This window comes from Typopeltis vanoorti, chromosome 18 (genome assembly GCF_054136105.1).
Source record: "Typopeltis vanoorti isolate ZY-2024b chromosome 18, IOZ_Tvanoo_1.0, whole genome shotgun sequence".
Taxonomy (NCBI): Eukaryota; Metazoa; Arthropoda; class Arachnida; order Uropygi; family Thelyphonidae; genus Typopeltis; species Typopeltis vanoorti.
The window spans coordinates 112,779,750-112,787,449 of NC_143566.1; positions in this window are offsets into that span (position 1 = coordinate 112,779,750).

The window sequence follows — 7,700 nt, forward strand, 5'->3', positions numbered from 1 at the left end:
GCTATCATCTTGGTCACTCTTCTCTGGATCCACTCCACCTCCTCCCCATCAAGAAGAGAAATGATAAATGGGCACAGTAGTCTAGATGGGGTCTTATCAAGGCTTAATACAGAGGAACAATAACTTGTTTGTCTCTGCTTGTTAAAATATTTTTCAAAAGCCAAGTGATTTGATGAGCTGATTTAGCCACATTTGCGATGTGCTCCCTAAACTTCAACTCCCTATCCACCAACACTCCCAAATCCCTGGCCTCATCAATCTGGAGTACGGTTCCACCAATGTGATATACTGCTGCTAATCTTTTCACCCCAAAATGCATAACCTTACACTGGCACATTAAATTTACATCCATTTTCCCTTAGCCCAGTCATCCAAACTATCCAAATCATCTTGCAAAATTTTGACATCCTGTGCACTCAATGGCTTTACCCAACTTTGCATCATCAGCAAACGAGTGAACACTTCCTCTCAGATCCTTTCCTATATCATTAATGAACAAATTGAAAAGTAGTGGTCCAAGAACAACCCTGTTGCACACCACTGGTCACAAGCTGTCTTTTGGACTCAACTGAATAAACCACTGGTATCTCTCCATCAACCACCCCTTCTATCCATCTCACCCTATACCTATCCCCATCTAATCTTACTGATTAGAGTTCCATGTGGTATCTTGTCAAAGGCTTTTGCAAGGTCCAGTAGAATCACTGTAAATCCATTACCCTTATCCAGTTCAGCCGTCACTGTTATAAAACGTGAGCAAGTTACTGAGGCATGATCTACCCTTCACACAACCATGTTGTCCCCCATACAGTATCCCATTTTCATCTATCCGATCCTGTATTCTTTTCTTGACAACGATTCCTGATATGTTAATCGATAGGTAATTTACAACAGCAGTCTTGGAACCTCCTTTATGCAGTGGAACTATTTCCTCCTCATTCCACCCCTTCGGGACTAACCTAGACCCGAGACTCAAATTAAACAAAATGGTCAAGGGCACTGACAATTCTTTAGCCGCTTCACGTAAGACCGAGCTGGTATACCATCCAATCCCACAGATGTATTGACATTGAGGTTTTGTAATAGACTACTCATCTCCACTTCCTTCACCACAATTCCCATATAATCTATTGGTTCATTCATTTCTGCAATGTCACCACCTGGATGATATATTCTTGCAAAGTGCTCGCTCAATAATTCAGCTATCAGCTCATTCGGTTACCTCCCTACAATCAGCATTCTTTAAAATCATTCTGCCACATACATTTTTTCTTTTACTCACAGCATATCGAAAAAACTGTTTGGGATTCTCTTTCGCCTGCATGGCTAATGTTCTTTCGTAATCCTTTTTTTGCTTTTCTTACCACACTCGTTACCCTTCTGGCCTGCGCTTTATACCGTTTGTGTACCTGCCGGTCACCTTTCTCCTTAAATTCCCTCCATAGTTGTTTCTTTTTTTTGCAGCTCAAGCTTAATGGTGTTATTCATCCATTTAACCCCTGCTTGATTTATTATTTGGACTCTAGGCATACAGTCAGCCATTGCTTCATGCAAACACTTCTTAACTGCCTCCCATGCACTATCAACTTCTAGCCCTTGCAGTTGTACATGCCATGGCACTGAACCAATCAAACTCCTAAGCTTGTCATACGTTCCAGCCAGATAATTCCACATGTACCCTGTCTTAATTGTAAAATCCACACCTTTAGCTACCTCACAAGTCAAGACCCTATGATCACTCTCACCAATTGATGGCAACGTTGTCATATTCGTTACAGCTAAATTCTCAGATGCAATTACTAGGTCAGGCACTCTCTGACTCCTAGTATTTTCCATTACATGCTGTCGCAGATAGTTATCCCTTAATAACTGCATAAAATTCAATTCTTACCACCCATGTGTCCTCTCTTCCTTCCAATCAATATTACCATAGTTGAAATCTCTCATAATAATTTCCCTCCTTCCACTCATTTCTTCTATTTGCTTATGCCTACTATCTCCACCATTTTTTCCATCACCTGTTCTATAGCAGCACCCAACTATATTTTGTTATGCTAGTTTCAATCTCACACCAAATAGACTCAAATGTGCTCTTTTCTCTATCCTGCAGTTCACTTCTATTCTCCTTGGCTGTAGCTCATCAGCTATCATCAATAAAACTCCTCCCCCATTTTATTCTCCCTGTCACTCCTGAACACCAGACCCCTCACATTCAATCCCACTAGCTGTATCATCTTCTGTCAGCCATGTTTCACTAATGCCAATAACCTGTGGTCTGGAAGTGCCAACCAAGCCAAAAATTCTTCCTTCTTGTTCCTAATACTTCTGGCATTAGTATACATGAATTGCAGAAGCCGATTTGTCCCATCCCTATTTTGATGCCTTATACTAACTATCCCATTCTGATTCGTGGTCTTTCCTACTGGTTTGGGCATATTACACACATTCACACACTCACCTGTCACCCTAAAGTCTGCATAACTACTCCCCCCCCCTTAATAACTCTAGTTTCCCTGATTCTGCACATTCACTTCCACTACATTCGACAACACCTTTCCAAGTCTCCGTACATCAAATCTATTCAAATATAAGCCATGCATTTTTTATAAATCCTTTCGCCCATCGTACTCATTCCACACATCCACAAATTCCACACCACTCATCCTGCATAATTCACGCATAAAGGCAGCAATTATGGCCCTCCTTCTCTACTCTTCACTGTCATACCGCAGCAACAGGCTCACCATCCTAACTCACCCTTCTCTTTTGCTACCTCAAGCAATTCCTTCACATCCTCACTCATGGCCATTTTATTTCCTTTCAAATCATTTGTACCTGCTACCACTATCAATTCTTTCACCCGCTGCTTTTGCATTCTAATTGACTTGCTTACATTCTTAACGTTCGCACCAGGTTGGTACGATTTTGTTAAACTTACTAACACACCTCTTGCTAAGGAATCTCCATACAACACTCGCTCTTTCATTTTTTTTACACTCACTATCATACCCTTATTTTTGTATCATACTTTTGCCTATTATTAGTCGGTACGCTTGGAAAACATTTTTGCCAACGCTCCAGCTGCCGATTTGACCTTTGTATCGCTTCGCGTAATAGAGCAATCTCACTCATTGCGTCAGTGTCATCATTTTTATTTTCCGATGATTCATTCAATCGTTCTGTATGCTTATCTTCATTCTCACTTTCAAGGCCACTCTCACAGCTATCAGGTACTACCTCGCATATATCACTATACATACCTCGCATATCACTGTTATCTAGATTCTCACTTTCAACAACGATATCACTCACACGACCTGAAACTAACTCCTCACATTCTTTACACTTTTTGCACACATTCACTCCACTATCGTTGTGTTGTTTAAAGAGACTCCAACCACTCTCCTCAATGCATACATTTCGCAAACGGTACACTAAATCAAATCCTTTAAGTTAAAATTTTTGGACAGATTTGGCGACCTGGACGCCATCTTTGTATTCCTCTTTATGGGAGCCATGTGCACAGATAATCGTATCTATCAATTTACTATTAAAATGCTCAAAAAAACACACAGAAATCACCCAGACACGCTAAAGCTAAAAGTAAACAATACTATTGTTTACTTTTATGCAAATTCACCAATTATTACTGAAAATATCGCTTATCTGTTCAGGAGCTATCCACAAAACACGTTTGTTTGTTTGTTACATCGTTAGAATAAATTGAAGAGGCGATACAGGATAGGTGTTATGTCTGGAGCACAATTTTTTAACACAATAGGTGTGTTACAATCAGCACCAGATGCCTTGTTCGTTTTCAAGTTAATAAGGATTCTTCGGATTTCTTTTTGACAATAGATTATGGATGACATAGAGATATCCTTCTTGGTGGAGTGTAGGGAACTTTTCCCAGGTCATCAATGCAGGAATTAAAAGAGAAGAGTGATGCTGGTCTTGTCTTTAGGTGAGATAACTAGAGTACCATTCAGATGTGAGAATGGTGGAAATCTCGGTGGGAAGAAATCGTGCCCAGTAGTCTTCGCAAGGCACCAGAATGAGCAGCAGCCATTTGGGAAGGAGGCAAGTTTACAGTATAGGCAAAATGAGCAGCTGGAGTTTTGTCTTGAGCCATCTGTAGTATGCATATGTTTTTTCTTTTACTGCATTGGCACACTTTTCTTGTCAGAGAAAAGTGTGCCAATCCAAAGTTTCCACTCCAAATTCTGAGAACCAAGGTGGCTCAGAATTTGGAGTGGAATAAGGGATGAAAGCCTTCATTCCTGTGAGAGTGACTTCTGTTATTCGGTCTGAGCAGGTGTTTGGATCAAGAGACCTGAAGCAGTAGTCAGACTATAGGAAGGAGTAATAGAAGTCATCAATGCAGGGTCGTCCCATTTGGCATTCTTGTAGTACCAAAGGACACAAGACTGAACCACCAGGTGAAGGTTGTTCTGTGGCAAATGAACCTTTCATCCCTCTAGACATACAGATTATAATAATCCCATTACGAATCCCTATATCCTGGGCACCTCAGAAAAAATAGCCAGGACTTTAAAGAAATATAATCTGCACTGCTTTTAAACTTCATTTGATGGTTGCTCCTGTTATCCACTCCCTCCCCTCTCTGTTCCAGGTGTTTAGGATGTTGTTTTTTCTTATAAATTGTCATATTATTACAAACTGGGAGATCTGCTAATATATTTTAATCATTTTCATGCAGCATATGCTAGGCTGGGTGCAGCTCATAAGAGTCATGTTAATGGGCATTTTAGTAATGATAATCTGGATTGGATGGAGGAGAAAGAGTGAGTTTCTGCAGGATAATTGCCATACACTGCATGTAATGGAAGCATTTCACAAGGTCTTAGTGTGTTAGATTTGGTAATGGCCTTATGCAGTGTATGCCCTCTGTCCAAAAAGAAACCGGACTTTTCGAAAATAGAAGAGACTACTGGTGCCACGTGTTGTATCTTTTTGTTGTCGAAAGCGGCAACCTTCGTTAGTGTTGTGTCAACTGTTTATGACATTTGTTTCATTAGAAGCCGAGTTATAGTGCCAAGAGGGACGGTGTGTTTTGACGAGCGGTCGGAAATTGAGTTTCAAACAGAGAGCTGCGATTGACTGTTGAGCTAAACTTGGTAAAAGTTTTACCGAAACGCATCAAATGCTTCAAAAAGCATACGGTGCTGAATGCTTATCCCGTACTCAAGTTCATGAGTGGTTTAAGCGATTTCAAAGTGGTCGTAAGACGCTTGAGGACGACGAAAAGCTGGGCCGTCCTTTTAACTGGACTGAGCGAAGTTAACATCCAAAATGTGCGCGATTTTATCAAAGAAAACCGAAAATCGTCCGTGTGATTGATTGAAGATGAATTGGGGATTCCAAAATCAACTGCACAACATTTTGAACAAGACTTTGGGCCTTCGTAAATTGAATTCACGATTTGTTTCCCACAAGTTGACCGATGACCAAAAATGTATCGAATTGAACACTGCAAGGACCTCATTAAAACCGCTAGTAAGGACTCAAACTTCCTTGAAACGATCGTTACTAGTGATGAAACGTGGTGTTTTGAGTATGAGCCCGAAACAAAGCGCCAGAGTGCTGAGTGGAGACTACCAGAAGAGAGGCATCCGAAAAAAAGTCGCTTGGAGAAGTCAAAAGTAAAGACAATGCTGATTTGTTTGTATGATTGCGAGGGCATTATCCACAAAGAATTCGTTCCGCCTCGCCAAACGGTCATTGGTGAGTTTTATCTCGAAGTTTTGAAAAGATTGAGAGCGAGAATTCGTTGCGTACGGCATGAATATTGTGACAACCGACCGTTCATCAAAACACGCTGTCACTCTTGGCACTATAACTCGGCTTCTAATGAAACAAATGTCATAAACAGTTGAGACTACACTAATGAAGGTTGCCGCTTTCGACAACAAAAAGATAAAACAGGTGGCGCCACTAGTTTCTTCTATTTTCGAAAAGTTCGGTTTCTTTTTGGATAGAGGGTGTAGTTGTGTATCAGGTATCAGCACTGCCAATTTGTCACTGAGAGTGATCATGAGACCAGTGGCGGACCTAGAACTTTTGCTGCCCTTTCTAAGTGAAACAAATGGTGGTTTTTATAAATTAATAAACATAAATAAATAATTGTAATTGAGACAAACTATAGGTGGGGGCTTTTTAACCATTGGATGCCATATTTAAATTAGGCAGTAATAAAGGAGGCCCATAAGTTGATATACCTGTAAATGCAACTTTTATAAAAATACAAGATACTTTTTTAAAGGCCACAAGAAACTTACGGAGGCCGCATGTTCCCCACCTATGAGACAAAACATATACCTAATTTACAAAAAAAAATTACCATTAAATATTTTTTATTTTATATTTATAAATAAATAATTTCATTTCTTTTGGATAAACAAACAAATTGTACACATATGTGTATGTAAACATATTTATATATTTACTCTTCTAACTTTCATAGTAGAAAAATCGTGTATAATGCTCTCAAAATTTATATTATTTGTAATTTCTTGTTGTATGGACAATATGGCAAGATTTTGTAGTCTTAACTCACTCATTGTGTAACGAAGATCATTTTTTATCAACTTCAATTTGGAGAAGCTCCTTTCGCAACTAGCGACACTGATAGCAATTGTTAAAAAAATTCTTAGCAAAATTACAATGTTGGGTACAGAATTTTCCAATCTATACTGTTGAATAAATTTTAGTAAATCAAGAGGGCCTTCTCCCCGTTTTTCCAACGTTTTGCCTTTTCTTGTAGTGTAGGTACAGCCATAAAAACCTGGATCCTTTTTCTTTCAATATGGAACTGTTCTTTATCAATGTCAATAAAGTCATTTATTTGACATTCAAATTCTTCATTTAGTAGGTTACATTCGTATTATACACGAATATTTTCTTGCAAGGACATGCAACTGATCAAAGCGTTCTTTTATTTCGTTTATAATTCTATCCATAGATAAAAACATTTCTCTTCGTACTTCTTGTTCTAAGGCTAGCCCCACGTCTCGTGAATTTTCCCCACTCATATTTTTTCTCCTTCTAACTCGACGCTCAGTCGATATTTCCAACTCTTCACAAATTGTTTTGGCTGCTATAACCAGCGTTTTGTATTAGCGCATCTCTTTGTTCCATGAAATGGGTTTGCAAAGAATTTAGTTTTATATGGCATTGACGGATATTTAACCCTTTTATTTGCAGGTATTTTTGCGCGTCATTAATTTCCAAAAGGACGGGTTCCCATAAATTGAGATAACATAGAAAAGAAAAAGATTGCATTGATTTGAGTAATATTCCAACATCTGATCTCGTTTTACTATTTTCTTCTTCAGATGTCAATTTTTCTAAAGCGCTTAAAATGTAAAAAATTGGCTTTTTACTATAGTTACCGCTTCTGCTCTAGCGCTCCAGCGAGTTTCTACACTGCGTTTAACACCTTGACCAGTGACAGAAAGTAAAACATCCCATCGATGAGTGGAAGAAGAAAACAACTGTTCGATAGTTCCAAAAAATGTTATGGAATCGATAGCAGTAGAAGCTGCGTGAAAACATGCCAGGTTTAAAGAATGATTTGTACATGCTACAAATTTGGCATTTGGATTTATTTCCTTAATGCGAGTTTGAACACCGCTGTGCTTTCCTGCCATGACGGCAGCATTATCGTAAGCCTGTCCTCT